The following is a 24,562-nucleotide window of genomic DNA, read 5'->3' as shown; positions in this document are numbered from 1 at the left end:
GTCATTTTGGATTCAAATTATGGTTTTCGCAATCACGAGTGTGTGTATATGTAAGCGTGTGTGTTTGTGTGTGGGGGGTATGTGTGTGTGTAGGCATGTGTGTTTGTATCTGTGTGCAGGCATGAGTGTGTGGGTAGTTGTGTCTGTGTGTGTAGGGCATATGTGTTTGTGTCTGTGTGCAGGCACATATGTTTGTGTCTTTGTGCATGCATATATGTTTGTGTCTGTGTGCAGGCATGAATGTGTGGGTAGTTGTGTTTATGTGAGTGTGTGTGTGTGTTTGTGAGTGTATGTGTTTGTGTATGTGTGTAGGTGTATGTATGTGTGTGTAGGTGTACATATGTATATGTGAGCAGGTGCGTGTATGTATGCGTGTAAGTGTAGGATATTAACGAAACCTGGAGACGGTTTTCGCTAGAGGTGCAACATCGTGAGGATCCGGTCGACGGTGATGCTGTGGAGGGTGGCGGTGGGAAAAATGATAGGAACGTCAAAAACAATCAAATGAAAGCAATAAGCAATCGTGATTGCTCAAAAACTAGCACCGTTGCAAATAGTATACACTAATGGCCGTTTGGGAGAGGCCCTGCAGGTTTTCTTGCAGGGGGGCCAAAATTTATAGATCCGTGCTTGCTCCTTGTCTACACTGTAAAAAAAATCCGGAAACGTTTCTGAGTATATCGTGCAGCTGTGGTTCATGAAAGTTTCAAAAACGTTTCTGAGTATTTCGGAATCCTCTTTCTGTAATGTCCAGAAACGTGTCTGAGTATTTCGGAATCCTCTTTCTGTAATGTCCAGAAACGTGTCTGAGTATTTCGGAATCCTCTTTCTGTAATTTTCAGAAACGTTTCTGAGTATTTCGGAATCCTCTTTCCGTAATTTCCAGAAATGTTTCTGAGTATTCTGTGCAGCTGTGGTTCATGAAAGTTTCGAAAACGTTTCCGAGTATTTCGGAATTCTCCAAACAATTTTCAAAAACGTTTCCGAGAATTTCGGAATCCTTTTTTCGTGATTTTTTCTAAAACATAATTCGTTATTATAGTATTGCATACCATATCAGTTTCAATTCTTTCATATCTAAGAGCAATAATACAAGCAATTTTAGAATTATTCGTGGATTTTTTTTTTTTTTGGAATTTCTAATGACAAATAGCATGGTTAACAGCATAACATATGCACAGTTATAAATTTTTGAAAAATTATGAAATAATCTTGTAGTTTCATTCCTAATCACAAAATCGTCGGGGAATTGGAGTGGGGGGTACCTTCTGAAAAGTGGGGATTGTTTGTTAAACAATCTTAAACTTCAGTTTTTCTCTCAATATTTTCAAGACAAAACTATCAACATATTGTATTTTTAATGCAGAACTTAAAAACATATCTTGTATCAAACTTGATAGCTTTTATCTTCGGATAAAATTTGACAGGACTTACCTACCCTTCGCGTTCCGGAATTCGTTCACCTCAAGTCAATTTCTCTGACGAACAAAGTGTACCGAAAAGTACCAACAGAGAAATTGATGAATTTAAATATGACACCAAGTCCCCCTGCTGGAACCATTCGGGTTGATTCTTCTGTTCTTGCCCTTTTCCAGTTTATCACAAATATAAATACTTATTCAAAATAGGTTACTGATTTTATTTTTACAGTGTGCGCAAAATGCATTATATATTTTATTTATTAAAACATTGAACTCTATTACATGATTATTCCATTTCATATATACGAGAATAACCCCTCCCCCACCATAAAAGTGATGGTGCACCCATAAAATGCTATGAAGCGCCCACCCCCCCTTGAAAAAGCAACATCATATACATTTTAAATCAAAGTATCACATACATTATAAATCAAAGTATCATATAAATTATAAGTCAAATACTTTAATATGGTGTAAAAATACAAAATTATTTTATTAAGTCTTTTTTTTTCTTTTTTTTTTTTTTTTTGCTTTTGGTAAAATTGAGGCTCGTAAAACGAAAAAAATGAAGACACTTTTAAATACATATATGTATCTATTTGTTAAATAAATTAATACACATTTAACTAATTTAAAGCGTTTCGCTAATGCAAATATTTAAAGAGATATCGTCATTTAGATAATAATCGTCATATAGATGTTCCTAATTACAAGAGATAGTTTTTTTTTTTTTTTTACTTCATACAATCTAGCTACACTGTTTACAAGAGAATGAAAACATGCAACCTTAAAGACGAACTATCAAACCTGACAATTTGCATATTATAACATTTAATTCATAATGCTTGATACATAGCCAAATATTAACTGAGATTGACACATAAAAACAAAGTACACAATAACACATATTTAAATTTTTTTATAATCTTCAATTCATAAATTTTACAGAATAAAACTAGACACACTTGCACTTTAAATATGTGTTCTATGTAATGTAAAATATTTTCAAATTGCAATAGTTCACAACGAAAAAATAATACTGAAGAAAATAGTTTTTTTTAAACGAGATTTATATGAACTAAATCTCTTTAAAGTAATAGAGTTGCAAAGCGACTTACCTATTCGTCGGTGGTCGTCTTTTGCAGGCTTTGGTCACCAAAAAGGTGATTTTTATGACAGAATAAAATTCTGCCAACAAAAATTACCCATTTGGTAGAAAGAAGAAAAGTATCCAAGAAAAAAGTAAATTACCTACACAAGTTATGCGACGCAATGAATTTACATGGCGTCCTCTCGGTAGTTATTTGGTTTTCAATTTCAGTTTGTATTCCTTCCGCGAGCATGCGTCGAGAATTTGCACTTCGTACTTAAAAATAAGTGACATAGCTTCAAATTCAATCTTATGACGATATATATGCAAGAAAATATAAGACTTTAGAATTATCTTCAGTGAATTCATGCGAGGAACAAAACTTCTACTAATCCCCTTGATGAGTGTTAATTCGCATACATGAGTCACAGCACTTGTTTTCATTGCGTGCTTTCGAAAGTTTTAGTTTAGATTTGCTGCTGGACTATAAAATTGTGAGCTGCGCATGCGTCGACTCTTACTTTCCTGCTATACGGGAAACGTTTTTGATTATATCTGAAAACTGCGGAGGGCGTACGAATCTGTGTATTACGGAAAACTTTTTTATATATTCAGAGAGTTTTCCGAGATTTTTTTCAGTGTAGGGACCTTTGTCTAGGGACCTTTTTCGAGTGTGACTCGGTATCAGTTTTTATCTTAGGAACTCTTTTGTCTTCTCTCAGTTGACATTTTTTATGTCCAAACCAATAGATCTGGCGCACATGTTATCGACGTACGATCCGCACATAGACTAAACTTCTTCCAACGAGTTCATTAAAACGCTCAAAAGAATTCGGAGCTTCTGGTAACGAAATTGAGATGTAGTTTATACATATAGCTACTGCTATTCTCTCGTTTTCAAGTGACCCAAAAATGGATGAGGACTTTTTCAGCTTTGACCTTTTGACTGTGGTTGAAAAAGGGCCACCGGAGTCAGGGGTGCCCCCCTCCGTAAGAGTAAGGTCGCACCCTCCACTAAATCTCGTGATGACCTCCCCCCTATACCAAGAGTCACCCCCTAAAAATGAGGGAAAAAACCCCCCCTCAAAACAAGCCTTCCTTAAAAATTTCAATGACGTAGTCTGCGCCATGACCCTCCCTACTGTCCAACCACTGATTTTATGGAATTTTCAAACGTCCAGATGAGACGAATCTATCTGAATGAGGGGGAAAAGTAAAAATTTGATGCGTGTATTCCGCTCATTTGAATGAGACTCTGCTTTTGCAAAAGCTGACATCGCTAAAAATAAAAGATTCGTCCATTTCCGGCTGTAAAACAGATGTTTGTCTTTCCATACAATCCGTGGTCGGACAGTAGGTGGGCACCGCTGCCGGAGCAGTTCTCGGCAGCTCATAATGCAGTGATTAGTTCTTGTTCACGTGACTTACATGTGTACCATCGACTCCCTTCTACTTGCGATGTCTAGTTGTGTAAGGTCTATGGGCTTAGCTTTAGGAGTACACAGATGGACATTTACCCTCCCCTCCAGATTTCAGAAAAATATACTTTTCTTACTATGATTGTGGTAGTATTGCGTTTGCAAAAATTTTCCTTCTCTTCCCCGTTCTTCCCCTACTAGTTATGATTATGATTATTGATACTCGTCTTTGCAAATCATGTTTAGATTAAGTATGCTTTGAACAACCATATTATACCTTTAGAGCGGGAATTTAACCGGAGGGAGCAGGTCCAATCATTGGCTTAGGAAATGCTGAGGCAAAGATCTCAAGTCACATGGTTCAACTTCAACGAATGAGAGACACGTTTTTCGTGAAACGAGTGGAAGAAACCTGATTTCCTCCAATGCTTTGCTCTCAAATATATTATGTGACTTGGGGTCTTTGCTTCAAGAGTCAATGCCTTCACTCTCTCCACCTCTTATTTCTTCTCAATGATTATACCTAGAACAGGGCCCACAACCTGCGGCCTGCCGACTACATCCGGTCCGTGAACACATTTCGCCCGATTCGCGGGAAGCTTACAGGTTGAAGTAAGAATTCTTTATTTCATACTATGTTTCCTTAAAAGAGACTTAAGCCTAAGAAATCTCAAAAACCTCCACTGAGCTCACAGTTAGTTAAAAAAAATTATATTAATTTGAATTTTTGGCATCTTGAATTCAAGTTACGTTTTCCGCAATCACGAGCGTGTGTATGCGCGTGTGTGTTTGTGTAGGCGCATGTGTGTGGGTGCGTGTGTGTGTGAGTGTATGTATGCGTGTGTGTGTATGTATGCATGTGTGTGAGTAAGTGTTGTGTACGCACGTGTGCGTGTAGGCGTTCGTGTGTATGTGTATGTAGGCATGTGTGTTTGTGTCCGTGTGCAGGCATGAGTGTGTGTATGTATAGGTGTGTGTGCGTGTGTAGGTGTGTGCGTGTGCGTGTGTAGGTGTGTGTATGTATGCGTGTGTGTGTAGGATATGGACGCAACCTGGACACTGTTTTCGCAAGAGGAGCAACATCGTGCGGCGGCCGGTCGACGGTGATGCTGCAGAGGGTGCTGGCGGGAAAATAAAATCAGCGTAACATCAAAAACAGTCAAATGAGAACAATAAGCAATCGTGATTGCTCAAAAAAACTCATGGGTGTTTGGTGGTTGGCGCAAACTAGACCACTGAACTGAAATATTGTTGGATTTTGTTAGCCCGCATCACCTCCAAAGTTTTACCATTTAGCCTTTGATTGAGAAAGGTTTGGGGGGCACCCCTGACTAAGAGAAAAGAAATGACTGTATAATTAAATATGCAAAATTGCATAGTTAAAATATTTTTTTTTTTAACGGAAGCACTAATTCCTTTACTTTTCTTTGTCCCGGCCCACAAGTTGAACATGCTGAGTCTCAGCCTCATTTTGTTATTCTTCGATTAAATAATAGCCCGTAAAAAGACTCATTACACAAACACGAAAAATGACTGTTAACCAGGATCGTCGCACTCTTCTAAAGGTCATTATACATGCCATTGATATATGCCACTAGAGGGCGCCTGTGATGCTGGGAGTGTTTTTTGCTGCTAATTTGATAAGTGTTTTTTTACTATAATTTTTCATTATTACTGTCTAGTTTTAGGTTTTTTTACTTCACTTTATCATGTAATTTAGTTTTATTGTGTTTTGGGGGCTCATTTTTGCTGTTATTGTATTCTTGAAGTGTTTTTGCATTTTTTGGAGCTAAGCCTAACATGTGGTGATCTCCTGGTTTTTGATCTTGTGTGCTTTATTGGGTGTAGCAACTCTGTTTATTTACTGCTGTTTTTAGTATTTATTCTGTGTTTTTTTGCATTTTTATCTTACTGTTTTGCCTTTTGGAACATATTCACTGAGTAGAAATGGGTGTTATATGCATTATGAAAGAGGTAAAGAGTGGGAAGGGGGACAGGTGGATCTCTTGTGATCTATGTCATATGTTCTGCCTGTATAAGGGGGAAAATGAGTCTGTTTTTGAAGAGGATTATATTTGCACTAAATGTGCTGAACTCTCAGACTTAAGACTTAAGATGCTAGTTTTGGAAGCCCAGTTAGCATTAGGGTGTAAGCCAGTTGTAGAGGGTATAAATGTTCCAGAGATTCAGGGGGAAGTTTCAAATGAGGAGTTAGATTGGGAAACTAAGGGTGTAATTTTGGGGGACTCTATGGTAAGGGAGGTGGGTAACACAGTTGGGAGAGTAAAGCGTAAGGTGGCTAGGTGTTGTTTACCAGGGGCTCGGGTAAAAGACGTTAATATGGTTGCTGAAAAGAAGGGAGTATTGAATAAGGAGGACATGGTTACTTTGTGGGTGGGAACAAATGATGTAGGCCACAGTAAAAATGAGGAGTTTTCTAGGGAATGGGAATCCCTGTTGGATAAAGCAACCAGCTTTTCGACAAATGTCCAAGTGGTTGGTTTGCTTCCCAGGTATGGAGTGCATAGGAGCTGGCTAAATCAACGTGCGAGGTGTATGAACTTGCTACTGAAGTCAATTTGCGAAAAGCGCAGTATCAGGTTCATTGATGTATGGAGTCATTGTAAACGGGATTGGATTGCTAGGGATGGCCTGCATCTGAGCTCTACAGGGGTCAAAATGGTTAGTGGATTAATTTTAAGGGCTTTGGAGTCAAAAAACTAAGTTGGAATGGGGGGCATGGTTCAAGCACCAGGTATCGAGAGAATGATATGTTTTTGGGTATTGCTAGAAATGGAAATAAAGTGACAAACAAGAGTAGTAATGTTAACAATTGTAATTTAGGAAATTTCAGGGTGTTAAATAAAAGCAACTTAGGCATGCTTAAAGTTTTCTATACCAATGCTCGCAGTATTAGGAACAAGATGGATGAATTGAAAAGCATAGTTATGGATGAGAAGTTGGATGTTATCGGAATTACAGAGACATGGTCTACCGAATCTGATGCAGAGTTATTACATATTGCTGGGTATAATTTATTCAGACAGGATAGAGTAGGTAAAAGAGGTGGTGGGGTTTTATTTTATGTTAGAGACAATTTTATTTGCAATGATTTGGTCATAAATGATAAGCCTACTGATATTGATATGGTTTGGCTGGAGTTGATGAGCAGTAAGGGCATAAAGCTACGCTTTGGAAACATTTATAGGCCACCTAATTCAAACCAGGGACAAGATGAACAGATGTACCGTATTATTAGTGACATGTCCAGTAAGGGATCAGTTATCATAATGGGGGATTTCAATTTTCCGGGTATTGATTGGAATAATTTTTATCCTGGTAATGGCAAAGAAGAGGAATTTTTAAAAGTAATTGGTGACTGTTTCTTAGATCAAGTTGTAACTCAGGGAACTCGAGAGGAGGCCATTTTGGATCTAGTTTTTTGTGACATAGGTAGTTTTGTTCAGGGGTTGAGTGTAGGGGAGCATATTGGAGATAGTGATCATAACAGCATTAGGTTCCGGGTTAAATTTGAAGTGTGCAAAGATGATAATTTTAGGTTTGTGCCCAATTTCAGAAACACCGATTTTGTTGCACTTAGGCAGAGCTTGAAAGAGGTTTTTTCGTCAGGGTTGGAAAATAGCGACGTAGATCAGCAGTGGACGGAATTTAAGGATAAACTTGCTAAAACCGTTGGGGACTATGTTCCATTTAGGAGAAAAGGTGTTAGTACCAAAATTTGGCCCATGTGGTTCTCCAGGGAGACTAAAGAAGCTCTTAATTATAAGCAAGCCACTTTTCGTAAGTTTAAAGAAACTTATCAGAGTGCGGAAAGGCTCCAGTATGGTAAGGCAAGGCGAAATTTTAAGTATTTGGTACGGATTCAGAAAAGGGAATTGGAGCAAAGGCTGGCAGATGACATTGATGGGAACCCTAAGAGGTTTTTTGCTTACGCTAATTCTGGGAAAGCTCGAAACAGTCAAATTGGGCCTTTGGTTGATGAGCATGGAAATTTAATCCAAAACGATAGGGATATTGCAAATGTTCTAAATAACTTTTTTTCCAGTGTGTTTAACGATAACTGTATCTCAACAGTTGACACTAACAAGACACAAGCTATTATACAGCTTGAGGATTTTGTATTTTCCAGGCAGGAGGTTTTATTTCATTTGAAAAAGATTAAAGCAACTAAAGCTCCGGGACCAGATAATATTTATCCAAAAATTTTAGTTGAATGTGCAGAGGAATTAGTGGATGTTATTTTGAATATTTTCAATGCTTCTTATAACTCGGGGACGGTGCCAGAGGACTGGAAGCTGGCTAACATAATGCCACTCTTCAAGAAGGGGTCTAAAGGTATTGCTGGGAATTATAGACCTGTAAGTTTGACTTCGGTGATTTGTAAGATTTTCGAAACTTTGATCAAAATTAAGATCATGATGTTCTTAGAGACTAATAGTCTGTTGACTAGTTTGCAGTATGGTTTCAGGAAAGGTAAATCCTGTACTACTAATTTATTGCATTTCTACGACAAGGTTACCTCAGCTTTAGATAACAAAAAATGTGTGGATGTTGTTTATATTGATTTTCAAAAAGCTTTTGACAAGGTACCGCATGTTGCTCTTCTCAGCAAGTTAGCTGACATTGGAATAGGAGGAAAAACTTTACTTTGGGTTAGAAATTGGCTTACTGGTAGGAAGCAAAGAGTAGTTGTGAGAGGAAATCATTCTAATTGGAGTGATGTTTTAAGTGGGGTTCCTCAGGGATCAGTTTTAGGGCCTCTTTTGTTTATTATATTTATGAATGACATCAATGATAATATTTCTGGAAGCATGAATTGTTTTGCTGACGATGTAAAAGTTATGGGGATTGTCGAAAATGAAGAACAAGTAAAACAGCTGCAAGAGGATTTAGATCATATTACTAAGTGGGCAGATAATTGGGGTATGGCAGTTAATGTAGGGAAATGTCAAGTGCTACACTTAGGTCATGGAAATAAGCGTATGAGATATCGTTTACAGGGTTCAGTCATAAATCAGGCAGAAAATGTTATGGATCTGGGTGTCTTTATAAATCAGGACTTCAAGTTTAGTCAACAGTGCAGTATTGCTAGTAACAAAGCCAACAAAATGCTTGGGTTCATCAATAGATCTATTTCAAACAAATCTAAGAAAGTTCTTCTGCCTTTATATAGGAGTTTAGTAAGACCTCATTTGGAGTATGCTGTTCAGTTTTGGTCGCCTTATCTGAAGAAAGATATTTTTGTATTGGAAAGGGTTCAAAGAAGGGTAACTAAATTAGTAAGGGGACTCTCAGATTTAGATTATGATACCAGACTTAATAGGCTTAACATGTATAGCCTGGAGCAAAGGAGAGTCAGAGGGGACATGATTCAGTTATTTAAATTTATCAAAATGAAAGATGTAAATGGATTAAATTTTTGCGGGGAAAGCAGGACAAGGGGTCATTGTTTTAAGCTATTTAAATCTCAGGCTAACTTGGAAATCAGGAAAAACTACTACTTTAGCAGGGTCGTGGGCACTTGGAATAGCTTACCGGAAGAGGTGGTAATGAGCAAGGGAGTGGATAGCTTTAAGAGGGCCATTGATCTTCATTGGGGACTAATTAACTGACTAGGACCAGCCTAGCTGGGCCCAGTGCCTGTTGCTGGTCGTCACATTTGTATTTGTATTTATATACTACGGCAAGCATCCACGTAATAATGTGGAAGTCGGTGTGAGGAACAATTACTAAGCCACTTGCTCACTGAAAAAAAAATCCTCGAGTTTTCTAGTATTTAAAGAAAAGCAGTGAGTTACGTCGGCTATTAGTTCCACAAAGAACATCCCCGATTTTTTTTTTTTTTTTTTTTTTTTATTCCTTCGGAAGTTGCCATTTCACACCAGAACTAACGGCCCATAACGAGTAGTTATTTCCTTCCACCAGTTTTACTGCTCTGTTTTTTTCTCTTGTTTTTTAGATAGATGTTTGACTACCGTGCGGTTAACTCGTTAAGAAATACTACAGTAAAGCGTTGTTTATACGTCTTTTAAAGGGCTGACGTCAAACGACGTACGAATGAAAACGACGTATGGTTAATAATTTTTAAACGATTAATGCTCAAAGTGCAAATTTATGCAAATGTTAGATTTAAGATTTTAAAAAGATTTTTTTTTTAGTTTTTACTACAAACACGGGGGGGGGGGGGGTCATGGCGCAGGACTGCGCCATTGAAATTTTAGGGAGGTTGTTTTGGGTGGCACTTTTATCTTTTGGGGAGGGCTTGCTTTTGGGTGGGTCTTTGTGACATTAAGGGAGGTGCGCCCTTGCTTTTAGAGGGGGGGGGACTCCAGACAGAGAGAGCAGACATCTAGACAAAGAGACTTTGAGCTTTATTATTAGTAAAGGTTTGGCTATTATTTCACATTTTAATGAAGCTTTTTTAAAGTTGTTTTATTTAGTGGGCGTGTTATTTCACATTTTAATGGAGCTTAGTATTTAATTTAGTTGGCGGATATTTTACATTTTGATAGAGCTTTTAGATGTCATTTATTGGTTTGTTTTCATAGGAGATTTATCTTGTTTCGCGGAGCACAAAAAAATGTTGATCGTTCAAGAACATAAAGATTCCACTTTTGAAGAAGTGCAAACAAGCGCATTCATTAAGGAACATGTGTTTCATTCTGAGTTTAGTGTAGTTATTATCCAGATCATTAAAAAAGTCCTCATTTCAAAACAGAAGTATATTATAGATTTGATAACAAGACGATTGACCTTGAGCGATTTCATTTCTGTTTGAGAGGAAAGAGGATAAATTCTTATCATCAGCAAGACAATCCGACCTTTTTCAACCTTAATTTAATAAATGGAGTTGTTTTAACTATTCGTTCGCCGAAGCTCACGTTATCAGAGTCAAAATATAATGTGTGACATTTTTTTTTCTTTCTTTATAAAATATTTTTAAAATTTTCGACTGATTACTTTTGTACACAATATGAATTTTTTTCCTATTCTCACTGGAACTGTAAACCAGTTTCACATATCGTAAAATATTTTCCGTTTCCCACAGTTCCGTTACAACTATATGCACTGTTCAAACATTTCTTCCAAGTCGAAAAAAAAAAAAAGTTTTTTGACTATCCAAGTAAGATTAAATACATCTATCTTTTTCAAAAACAGATATGTCCGCAGATGCGGTTAAACGACGAAATTCGATTCACAAATCTAGACCAATATTATTTCTAAACCGGAACGAACCAATCACGAGAGGATCTGAAGCGTGCTTGCTTCGTCTTGGGACATGGTCACTAGTAGGCCACCCTGTGTTCGGATTTGCCTGTCGAACATCAAACCAACCATAATTGTGCATTCTCACCGTTATTTGTGTTTAGTTTTCGAGGGCAGGTTGTTTTATTTTCTTCCACTGAAAAAAAAAGGCATTCTTTTTGTGATAAGATCTGTCCCTTTTCTCCCTCTATGTTTTTTACTTCATTTTTAAATCAAATGATATTTAATAGATACAGACACCGCATAGACCCTATTCACGGTTTGGCAACGGTCCCTTCAGCTGTCGGTCCATGGGTATTTTGACCAACTATGCAGTGTTAGTAGTGCAAAAAAAAAAAAAACTCATTTTATTTAAAGACTAGTGGTACCCACGCGGCTTTGCCCGTAATAGAAAAATTAAAAGGTCTTTTGGTTCGCCTGTATATTTACAAATAATGTATGGGGAATTTCGTCGCCAGTTGGCTTGTACCCGCGTTACGGTTCCACGTGTTGTTATGTTGTTGTTACTTATGCCACTCGGTCGGGAACCCGAGCCTGAGTAGCGATGCTACTCGATTTTAAGGCAGAGTTGTTATGGCTTTCGTTAAATCGAGCGCCTATTTCTAGGTGGAAGTCCGATTTGGCTCAGACAACACAATAGATGGCAGCACCATCTACGGACAGTTCGATAATTTAGAACCTGACCAGAACCGAATAACTTTCTGGTCTAGCACCCCCAGAGGTATCGTTTCACTTGGAGGACATTGTGACCCCGAGCATATTTAACGTCGCCCAGTCACCATTAATGACGACGGTGGATCTTCGACCAGCGAGGATCGAACCCGAGACCCTCCGGTCACAAGTCCGATGCCTTACCGTCATGATAATTTCGTATCTCGCCAATTGGCTTGTGCCCATGTTACGGTTCCACGTTATAATAATTTCGTAATTGACTCGTCCACCTTATGATAGTTTTGTTCTTAAAATTGGAATAGAAAAAGAACCACATCGAATTTTCGAAAAATCGCTTCGAGGTGCATACCCCCATGCTACACACTAATTTCGTGCCAAATTTCATGAAAATCGGCCGAACGGTCTAGGCGCTATACGCGTCACAGAGATCGTGACAGACATAGATCCAGACAGAGAGAGAGAGATCCTGACTGACAGAGATCCGGACAGAGAGATTTTCAGCTTTATTATTAGTAAAGATTACTGGACTTCATGCGCATCATGAACATGCTTATTGCTTATACAGACTTATGATTGCATGAAAAATGCTAAGAAAAGGGAAAAATAAAAAAGAGAATTTCAGTTTTCACCATGTTTGTGATGAGGAAACAAAGAAGCTTAAAACCATGAAAATACGATTATAAAGAGAGTATTTTGTACTAAATGAATCATTCGCCATTCTTTCAAAACGTTTCTTAGTTAAAAACTTCCAAAAGCTCTCCTTTTTAAGTAGAAATAAAGTTTATAAGCCGCATAAAAGCCAGTGTTATGTTAATGCCGGATTTATTATAGTACCGGATTTTCGTTCGCTACAGTTCCTACATGCACTGCAGTGACGTTTTATACCCGCAGTGACGTCAAGTGAATAGGGTCCATTGTTTCCTTGTTCACCTGTTAATAGGGGTGCACACAGGGGGTGATTATGGTGCAAGTTGCGCCATCAACATTGGGGGGGGGGGAATTTATTTATTTAAATTTATTTATTGATTTTTCTGATTTATTTGTTGATTTTTTAAAAATTTATTTTTAATTTAAATTATTTATTTTATTTTATTCTGTTTTCTTATACTTCATTTGTTTATTTAGTATAGGTGAATGTGTGTGTGTGTATGTCATTCAAAGTCGGAACTTTTCTCTTAAAATAATAATAATTGAAATATAAGCAAATAAATAAATATTTAAAACAGATAGAATATAAAAGAGAGCTAAAAAATAAAAAAGGGAAAGAGTTGAGAAAGCTTTGGGGGGGGGGGAGATTTGCGCCATTGAACTTGGGGGGATGGGCTCCCCTGCCTGTTAAATTACACACATTTTTTAATAACTGCTTTCTGCGTTGTTAAGCGTTGCACGATCTAACTAGAAAATAAAAGTTGCGTCAAGTGACGTGTGTTCAACAATCCGACTTAAATAAAAGAAAAATTAATGAAAATTATAAAAATTCCATTCTTAGCAAGTGTATAGAAGCTTTTAGGACAACCTAATAATTCGCAACTCCAATAAACTAAAGGGGGCGCTGCAGCAACTGTCTAGTGGCGCATGAAAAAGGTAAAACAAATGCCGTAACTTACAACTTACTTTGACGCTTTGTGAATGACAGTAATTTTTCATCGTGTTTGTGGGAAGCTTTTTTTTCCATTCTTTTGAAATTACACACCACCACAAACTGTCTGAAGCCTGTAATTTACCCCAAAGAAAACACGTGTAATAGAATTTTTTACTTTTTTCGGTAGTATTGTTAATCGCGGTAAAGTTCGCGCTCTGGAGTTGCGAATTCGTGCGAGGAAGTAATACCGATGACTGTTAATCAAAAGCATATCTAAAATTATATCCCCTATGCGAAATTATACTTGCCGTAGCTGGAGCGAACTGATATCGAAGGGTCACCAGTAGGCTGAAATCAACGCTCCTTAATACTATATTAATGCCTGTCGCTGTCTCGCTCTTAACATAGAGCAAAAGTGATCCCAATTAGGAAATTTCGGTACACCTACTACGGCCATCTATCGAAGGTTGAAGGTATTCGGAATTATAGACACAGAACATAATTGGTTAACTTTTTAACCAGTTAATTAACCAATTAACTATTTGATTTGCATTGATTGGATCCATCGCCATAGCAACGCCATCCTTGTATTACCACCAGGTAGCGTTGAAAGGTGTACTGGTTTAGGACCACTTTTTGAGGCAAATGTGATAGGCATTCAGTATTAAGGAGGCGTTGCTGAAATTGAGTTCTTCAGGACTAACGACTTGAAAAATCAACCGAGCTGTCTTCACTTCAATTTCTCTATGACAATTACGATTTCTTAGGAATGCGAAATGGCGTTTCGTGATAAGAAGATATCTTGTTTACTGATGACGTATTGTTCTTGCCGAATGACGACTTCTTCATAATCTGTTCTATCGACAACTGTTTGCCCACACTCACCTCAGTACTCGTAGATGATATTATAGCTGTTTTATGGCGAAGTTGTGTTGAAGTTTTTTAAAAATTAGCTTCCGTTCCTCTTCATGTCTGAAGAATTAAGAGAGCATTATTAGGAGAAAATATCCAGGTCTGGATACATCTTGTGATAGTACGCATCATTAGTACTGTTTCATTCTGAATGTAAAAGTTTAAATTTACTAGTCTGCTTCTCGATGGATAGGTGAGGTTTAAGGCCCATATATATACGAGTCGACGCATCAGCTAAGATCAGCCTTTTTGGATCGGAGCGCGTGTTTGAGTGGTTGTCTTTTCTGGCGAGTTATCGCGTTGGTGATTGTTCACTGTGAGCAATTATTAGCGGCACATTAATTGTTTATAAAATAAAATACTATTTTCTGCAAATTCGGCGAAATCCGAAACTTTGCTGTGGTAACCCAAGCAGTGTAACAATGAAAAATCCGATCCAAAATGGCTAAACCTAAGCTGATGCGTCGGCCTATCTATATAGCGGCTCTAGGTGAGGTAGTTGGCCTCACCCTTAACCGGCCTTTTGAGGAGTTTTGTAAGGTTTTTCTAATGAAAATAAAACTCATTTGGTTACGTATTATGCGACTCTGAGAAGTTGAGCTCCGACTCTGACAATGTTTACCTCTGTTTCGGAAAGTAGGGAGGGGTAATTGGCGCTGAGTTGAGTAAAGAAACTTTCTTAGTAGTTTTTCAAAAGTATTCCAACTAAAATCCGAACCAATAACGCCTCTACTTTTCACTAAACTCCCCTAAAACAGAAAAACATAGTCAAGGTCACAGCTTAACTAACCAGAGCTGCAGTATAGTTCCCCTCAGTATTTTTAGCATCGGAGAGTCAAAAAGATTGAATTTGTAGGAAATGGGAAGGACAGTAAACGCGATCGGCAAATCGTGACTTCCGCAGTTCGCGCCTTGTCAGGGCGTTTGACACTAGTTTTCAGTTGAAATTTGTCTTATTGTTAACAAAAAAGGATGCTTGACGAAAATAAATTTTGTTTTGCCAACCCTTGATTATAGCTACCTTCGCTTCTCCTGGTATCAACCGGTTTTGAAGTGGACTTATCCAAGGACGAATGCCAGCAATCCTGAGGTGATCTAAATCGGAGAATGGTAGGGGAGGCTGGGGAGGTTTGACTCACCCTATCATTTTCATATTTAAACACATATTTAACTGATGAGTGCTGGAGCGCAGCATGATATTAAGTCAAATCAAAAGCTGTTTCTATTTTTTATCCAATTTGAAGTACAGTTAAGAAGAAATCGCGTAAGATAGCTTTTTCATGCAAAAAAGTAATTTTTTTCGTTTCAACTTCATCTCCTTTGTGCGATTTGCCATTCGCTTTCGCAGAAGTAAATTGCATTATTTATATACTCTGATTAATGTGCTAAAAGCCTGTTTACTTATTTTTAATATTCACAATTAATTTTAATACGGTTTTTATTGTATTTTTAAAAATGGCTACTAAGGGAGGTTCCACCCACGTCAGTTACGGGAGGTTTGACCCGGGTCAAAACTCCCCATTTAATTTCGTTTGATGGTGTAAAATTTTTAAAACAATGTATTTTATTGAGCAATCACGGTTGCTTATTGCTCTCACTTGACGGTTTTGATGTTCCTATGACTTTATTTTCCCCCCGCCTCCCTCTGCAGCACCACCGTCGACCGGTCTCACGATACTGCTCCTATAGCGAAAACAGTCTACAGGTTGCATCCATATCCTACACACGCGTGCAGACATACACAACTACACACACACATACTCATGCCTGCACACAGACACACACACACACACTCCTGATTGCGAAAAACATAATTTGAATTCCAGATGTCAAAATTCAAATTATTATTATTTTTATTTATCTTAAGTAAGATTGTGTTTCGTTCAAATGAAATAAATGTTGCTCTTAACTTGTAATTAAAGTCTCTTTACATAGTATAGATAACAGTGATTTGAAACACTTCCTGTTTGTGAATAATTCTGATCAAACTAAACACAACTCATGTTTGCTTTTCTACTTTGTTTAATACACTTTTTAAGATATTCAACTCATACAGGAGAATTGATCACATCTAGATTTTTTGACAGACAGCCCTGTCAAAGCTGAGATAGAAAAAATGCATAATATGAAAAAGAGTAACAAAATGTCTAAAAATATTTTTAAGCAGCAAACAGTAAAACGAAGATTACACGTGTGTCAGACATTGAATGAAAACGTGAAATATTCTCATGTCATTAAAAAAATTATGGTTTTTCTTTTACATAAGTGTTGCTTGTATCATATATTAGTAGTAAATCAGACATATTAACATTTCAGTATAGTTTTTATAACTTTTAACTTCTGTTGGTCAAACCTCCCTTATGTTGGATCAAACCTCCCTCAAATGGAGAGGTTTGACACAGTTTGGACACTCTTGAAGAATTGCTAGTAAAAAAAAAAGTAATTTAAATAAAAAACAACAATGTAAAAAGTTGCTTAGTTATATTTCCTCTCGAAAAAAGTCAATCAGGAATTTTTCTTATGGAATTTTTTTTTTTTTTTTTTAAATATCTTTATAAAAAGTGGGTCAAACCTCCCCAGTTTCCCCTATGTTTGTTGCACACAAACTTCACCAGTGACGAAACTACGAAAAACCACACACTTAAGAGTTTCGATACTGATAAACATCATTTTCTCTTATCCGTAGTTTTGTTCGAGTTTCCTTGTAAGAAACGGAAGATTGAGGTTCTATAATAGTGATATTTCTCTATATATGCTTTAAAAATAAATTATTTGTATGCCTTCTATTTCTCATTTTGCTACATTTGCTTAAGAAATTAACTACCTACAATTTCCCTCGTTCTGCTTATTTTGAATTTTTGATCAAATTTCACATTACGCATTCGGATTGCTTAAAATTGTCACTTTTTACGCCTCACAGTTTACTCAGCAGTTATTTACCAAAAGAACGGTTTTTCTTGCAATGATAACAATAATAATAGCAAAAATAATAATAACTTTGAAAAGAACTTTATACCATGCAGCGGAAAGAACTCTTAAACTTGAAGTTAATAAAAAACAAAAACGGGAATGGGGAAAACTTTTAGGTGAAATTTGTCAAAATTAAAGCATAGATACCTACTGTCCAACCACAGATTGGATGGAATTTTCAAACGTCCAGATAAGACGAATCTATATGAATGAGGGGGAAAAGAAAATTTGATGCCGGTACTCCGCTCAGTTGAATGTGACTCTGCTTCTGCAAAAGCTGGCATCGCTAAAATAAATAAAAAAAAAAAAAAATTTGAATTCTGAAATTTTGAATTCAAATTATGGTTTTCGCAATCACGAACTGAGACAGGACCCTACTCATTGGAGTTATTGTTTCTAGAAACGGCTCCTGTCCCCCCCCCCCCTCCCCAAGCCTGCCTCTCCTCCTGGGTGGTTACGTGTGCATAGTTGTGTGTGTGCGTAGACCTGTGTGTATGCACGTAGGCGTGTGTGAGTGTATGTGTGTGAAGTCGTGTGTGTGTATGCGTGTGAACGTGCGTGTGTGTAGGCATGGACGCCTCCGACCAGGAGCTCAAAACCGGAGCAGCCGCTCCACGCCACCAGCAGAGGACGGTGGGCGATGGTGCTGCAAAGGCTTCTGGTCCAAGTTGAAAAAGGCACGGACACCAAAAATGGTCAAATGAGAACAATAAGCATCGTGATTGCTCAAAAAAAAAAAAAAAAATGATTCGTTCATTTCCGGCTGTAAAACGGATTTTTGTCTTTCCATACAATCCGTGGTCAGACAGTATTTCATAATCGAACTGTCGATATTGAAAATATAACCAGTTTTCTTACTCAGTGATAAAATCATTGCTACCAAAACGCGGCACACGAATTTAACTCCAATCTTGGAGTACTCTAGGAGTACCTAACTCTCCCTCTTGGAAGAAGAAATTTTAGAATCGTGCAATGTATATCGTCTCAAAAGCACCTCTCACTTCCACTTCCTCGTTTTATTCACTCAAAAAAGAATACATTTTATTTCGATGAAATAACTCGATTTCCTCCGCTTTGACCCCCACTCTTGTTACGTGTAGGCAGTAATGCGGTTTTCATTTTCATACTGTGAGTTCTAAAAACACGATTTATACTCTCACGAGTCATGTTCGCCTGTTTTTGGAACCGATGTAAACGACATCGTTTTCTGCGAGATCCTTGTCTGCGTTTTGTTACGGTCTCCGAAAAAGATTACTCATTCTTTTTTCCTTGGGAAACCAATCTTGATTCGGTTTTTGTTTTCCTTGAATTTTAAATAAATGATTTGCTTCGCTGATTTGAAATCTCGAGTGAGAAAGGTAGCGTTGAGGTTTTTTTTATAAATTTCTAGTGAGATGCCGTTTTTTTCAAAAACGCGTGACTTGGAAATCCGTTATTTCTGCTGATTATATACGTGTTGTGAGAAGGGTTATTATAACTTGAAGTGTGAACTGTCGCTTGGATTTTCTAATGTACACCCATTCAAGACAACTTTAATCCACATTTTTTTTTTTTTTTTTAAGCAATCACGATTGCTTATTGTTCTTACTTGACTGTTTTAGATGTTACGCTGATTTTATTTTCCCACCAGCACCCTTTGCCAGCACCATCGTCGCGTCGACCGGCCTCACGATGCTGCTCCTTTTGCGAAAACCTTCTCCAGGTTGCGTCCATATCCTACACACACACGCCTACACACTCATGCCTGCGCACAGACACAAACACACACTCCTACACACACATACACATACACACTCATGCCTACACACAGACACAAACACATATGCCTACATACACACACATACGAACACCTACACACACATATACACGCACCCACATACATGCGCCTACACAAACACACACGCGCATTCATACACACACACGCTCGTGATTGCGAAAAACATAATTTGAATTCAAGATGCCAAAAATTCAAATTATATATATATATATATATATATATATATATATATATATATATATATATATATATATATATATATATATATATATATATATTTTTTTTTTTTTTTTTTTTTTTTTTGAGCTACTGCTTATTTACCTCATTTGACCGTTTTTGATGTTTCTGTGATTTTTCAGACTGCCATGACGGCGAGAATAAGTTGTGCTCGTTGTTTTTAATATTTAATTAGAGAGGCTAATTTTCCTCGCCATGGAAACACATCGTCTGCGTTTATTCAAGGCTTAACTAAAGCATATTTTTCATTAAAAAAAGCGGCTTTTTTGTGCAAAATCACTTTTTTTATTCAGGAAGAGCACTCATGTAAATGAAATTAAAGCAGCAAAAGTTCATCTAAATGCAAAATTTCCTGACTACTCATTCTCATCGGCTAAGATTGATAAGAACGGTATGCGCTGTAAATATAATCTTTATGATAAGTGTACGAGTGCAAACTATCCTACTTATGACTTATTTATTTATTTATTTATTTATTTTTATGGATATGCCTTGTATTACCTGATCTAGAAAATCTCCAGTCATGATATGACGGCTGAGAATTTCTTTTTCATTCCATTCCATTTCATTTGTGGAAACAAGGAACCCAACGAATAGGATCCTATCGCAATTAGTGATCGCTTGAAAACATAATTTGAATTAATGACGTCAAAATTCAAATGAATGCCACGGACTAAATGCTGGATCCCCACCCCCCGCGTTTTTTTATTTATTTAAACGTTTTCGTTAAAAAAATCGGACCCTAGTCGATCGGAGATTGCTTTGCTGTCTAATCTGTTGCATAACGGTAGCGTGGTTGCTTGGCGAGATAAGTGATAAAAAATGAAATTGGTAGATTTTTTTGGAGAAATATTTTAAATTGCAAAGGAACTTTTACTGGTTTTTTAGAGGATGTGTAAGCATTTTACCTAAAGAAAATTAGCATTTTACTTCGAGGGGAGGGGGGCAGAGAGATTTTCATTAATTAAGGAACTTCTTTTAAATTCTTAACAAGGGGCAACGCCCTGCGTAGTAGTTGTATCTATTGGAAAAAAATGGAGAATAACTCCTAAGCGACGATCCATAAACGATAGAGCTCTTCCTTTCGGCATATTTGACCCCCCCCCCCCCCTTTATCTCGAAGTGTCAAACACCTTATTCCCGATCGGTTGGTAGACACGGTTTTACCCCTTCCCCTTCACTTGTCACATGTCGCACTGCGTTAACATCATTTTTTCTGAATGTAGCATCATCTTTGACTTTTAATGCCAACTGAAAATTGGTATTTAAGAAAATGTACTTTTTCAGAAATGATTAATTTTTCCTTTTTTTTCTTCAATGTCCTGTAGAATGGAAAGAGGTTTGTTAATTTTTAATTATTTTCTGAAGCTGTCCTTAGAAAAAAATTGTGCTCCCCTCAAAAAACTTTCATATTCAGTGTCTGAAAAATAGGCTCTTTTTTGCTAAATTTTATTATTATTATACTTTTCAATAGAACCTCCGCAGGAAGGAGAGAGAGAATGATTTTTTTTTTCTTTCCGTTCCGGAAGAAGTTGGTGAAAAACCGGAAGTTTTCCATCAAATTCGAGCGTGGCAGTTTAAGGGGGGGGGGGAAACCGAAATGGTTCTTTTATCAATATCATAGTTTTAATTTCTGCTGTTTTTCTTATTACTAACTAGTGGTACCCGCACGGCTTTGCCCGTAATAGAAAAATTAAAAGGTCTTTTGGTTCGCCTGTATATTTACAAATAATGTATGGTGAATTTTCTCGCCAATTGGCTTGTACCCATGTTACGATTCCACGTTATGATAATTTCGTATCTCGCCAATTGACTTGTGCCCATGTTACGGTTCCATGTTATGATAATTTCGTAATTTACTCGTGCATCTTGTGATAATTTTGTTCTTAAAATTGGAATAGAAAAAGAACCACATCGAATTTTCGAAAAATCGCTTCGAGGTGCACACCCCCATGCTACAAACTAACTTTGTGCCAAATTTCATGAAAATCGGCCGAACGGTTTAGGCGCTATGCGCGTCACAGACATCCTCCGGACATAGAGACTTTCAGCTTTATTATTAGTAAAGATAAAGAAGATGACTTAGTCCTAGTTTTAAAAAAAGAGTACTGGTTTTGGAACAGTTAAATGAAAAAAAATATGTATGTTTTTATTCTTGATGAATTAAAAAGGTTCCGAATTGGAACACTAACTTCGTTGTTTGTTGGTGGGTTTTCCTTTTTTTTTTTGGAGGGGGGGGGGGGACTTATAATGGCAGTTACCGCAAAAGCACTTTATTATTATTTTTTATATGCCGTCATTTGTTTTCATTTTAGTAAAATATTGTGCACTAAACTTTAGATAACTCTGTATTGTTAACTATATGGGTTAACTTCATTGTAATTAAAGAGATAAGAGTGGGTTGTTTATCATTTTAGTTTGGTTCTTGCAGTTTTGACTCTTTCTGTGAAGTAGGTTTCAAAAGCAAAACTTTCATCCAGATAACTTGCTCATAAAATTAATTAATCCTTTAAACTGCATTTCTACTATGAACTCATACTTCAAAATGGCAGTTTTCCAGTCGATTCACACCATTAATTTGGGCTGACTAATCGGTTTTGTGGAAAATAATGCGCAAATTTTAAACAAAAACGGCAATATTCACTACACATTTGTGCCTGGCTGCATTTTTGATCTTTACGAGAATATTTTTATGCTACTTGTATATGTATGCATATTTTAATGAGACGGTTTTTCAATGAGGAGTTTAAAACTTTGTAATTTTTTGAAAAAAACATTAAAAAATCAAACATTTATAAACAGCAAATATATTAATCATATCCATGGAATGAAAATATAAGGCAAAGTGCCCTAAAGCTAACATTCAAAAAACAGCACCTAAAGCTGATATGTACTTAAATAAAACAAATATTAAAGGCATTACCAATTTAAGAGATTGCTGCAAAAAGAAGGTACAGTGAAACCTGTGTAAGTTGATCACTTGCGGTGCAGTACTTTAGGGGTCAACTTAGACTGGTCATCAAGTTACAAAGGGTTTGTTATATAATTCTCAGTCAAATTTGGTGCATATTGGTGGTCAACATAGACAGGTAATCATCTTACAAGGGTGATCAACTTTACAGGTTTTACTGTAGTCTCAAATTTCAAAAGGCATGAGGAGTGTTATCTTTGCATTTTATTCATCAAAAGCTCTCGTACTTGAAAAGTGTTTTCCTCCTTTCTTTTCACCGTGCACACAGGATTTTTTTTTTTTTTTGGTGGTAAAATCCGATTTTCTGAATTTTTAACTATCCGAACGTGGTCCGGTCCCAATTGATTCGGATAATAGGGATTGTACCGCAATTGAATTTAATCTCTTCCTGTAGATATTTCACCTTATTCTGTATTGCACGTCGTAACTGAATCCTCCCCGACTTTTCATTGTTTACGACTCAGGTGCAGTCACGTTGCTGGCCTGTTCATCTAATGTGAAGGGTGGTTGCCCACCTAACCTTTGTTCCCCAACCATCCAATTACGGAAGCACTCATTTCCCTTCAGTTTCTACCATTGTTCCTCGTAAGCGGTTTTTTCCCCGATTGAAGTAGATCATAAAACGTGACCCACGGAAAAAAAAATATTCATTTTGTTACTTTTCTTTTTCGTAATGTTTATTTATTTAATTCGATTTGTTTAATTATTTATTTTAGTTTGAACGGCCCTTGAAACTCCCCAAGTTAAAAAGAAACACCGTAAACTCCCGGTTATCCGCGGAATACTCTCTTTTTTTCTTCACAAACGAGCTGATGTGTGCATCACATGACTCTCTTTTACTCCAATTTAAAGATAATAGTGCCTCGAAGTGAGCAAAAAAACACTTTAAATACTTTCATTCCAAGTCTGTTGCGAACCGAAGCAAAGAAAACGTTTTATACAGATAAATTTTCCCAATATTGGCAGTTTTAATGTGATTCAATGGTTAACTCTCTAAATATGGCCAAATTGAAAACAAATTTAAAAAAAAAAAACGCCAAGTTGGTGACAAAACTTGGCGACCAAAGGTTTGGCGATATATTGCCAAGTGTTGGTCAAATTATAGCACCACTTGAGTTTACATTAAAATTAACAATGATTTTACCCCAAAAAGCTGTAAAAGACCCCCTTTAGAACATCCGAATGCAACCAAAAGAGAAGATGCACAACTAGACCCCTCTTGGGGACTATATACCAAATTTCAACTTTCTATAGGACATACCGTTCTTGAGTTATACGAGATACATACGCACATACCTACATACAGACGTCACGAGAAAACTCGTTGTAATTAACACGGGGATCGTCAAAATGGATTCTTCAGGTGTCTATACGTTCTTAGGAATGTATCCACGTGTGGTCGGGTTGAAAAAAAAACTCAATATTCATTCGGGGGCGAGCAAAATGGAAATTAAGGCCGATTTTTGAGTGAAAATTTTTTCGCGAATACAATACTTCCTTTTTTGTAAAAGGAAGTAAAAAAGGAAAACTTTTTTCTCCTTCTCACAGAAAAAGTTTTCTCCTCCTCTCACATGATACATGAATTATTCCCCTTCTCCTCATTGAATGTATTACAATGTTCTCTTTATACATAATTATATCTCTACTAGAAAGTCTCCCGTTATGGTATGTGACGGGTGAAAATTGCTTCTACTCTTCTACATTTGAACGGAGCAATCGCCTGTGTGGTGGTATTTTGAGGGTGGATATTTTAACCTAAACTCCAATGGATGAACCCTAAACTCCAGTAGATCGTTGCCCACTTTCTCGTTTCTTCATTCCCCTGAAATAAGTCTTACCAATAAAAAAGTTAAATTGCCAGATCGAGTTCAGCCTTGTCGAAATAAATTATTTCCCTGCATGTCAAACATTGGCAAAACATATCAAATTATCATTCCGTGGTGCGAGTTTCATTGTTGATGATGTCAGCATTACTCGATCATTCGCTATTATATGTATGAGAATGGGGCGAAACAATCAATAGTTAATAAAAATTAAAAGAGTAGAATGGAGTTATTAACCAAACTAGAAACTACAAAGCAAAAGGTTAGAAACCAATAAATAAAATCATTTATGAAGCAAACCATGAACACCGGCTTTATCACAGGTACGTGGCAAAAAAAAAAAAAAAAATTGAATTTTGACCTTTTGAATTCAAATTATGTTTTTCGCAATAACAAGTGTGT

At 36.9% G+C, this 24,562-nt stretch overlaps 1 protein-coding gene across 1 annotated transcript in view; it reads left to right on the top strand.

Moving 5' to 3' along the window:
• LOC129224231 (protein bark beetle-like) overlaps positions 1 to 24,562 on the top strand; it is a 162,217-nt gene that overhangs the window by 72,607 nt on the left and 65,048 nt on the right. The window lies entirely within an intron of this gene.

Source organism: Uloborus diversus, chromosome 6 (genome assembly GCF_026930045.1).
Source record: "Uloborus diversus isolate 005 chromosome 6, Udiv.v.3.1, whole genome shotgun sequence".
NCBI classification, from domain to species: Eukaryota; Metazoa; Arthropoda; class Arachnida; order Araneae; family Uloboridae; genus Uloborus; species Uloborus diversus.
Note: the sequence above shows the minus strand (reverse complement) of the source record. Positions and strands in the feature narration are given on the sequence as shown.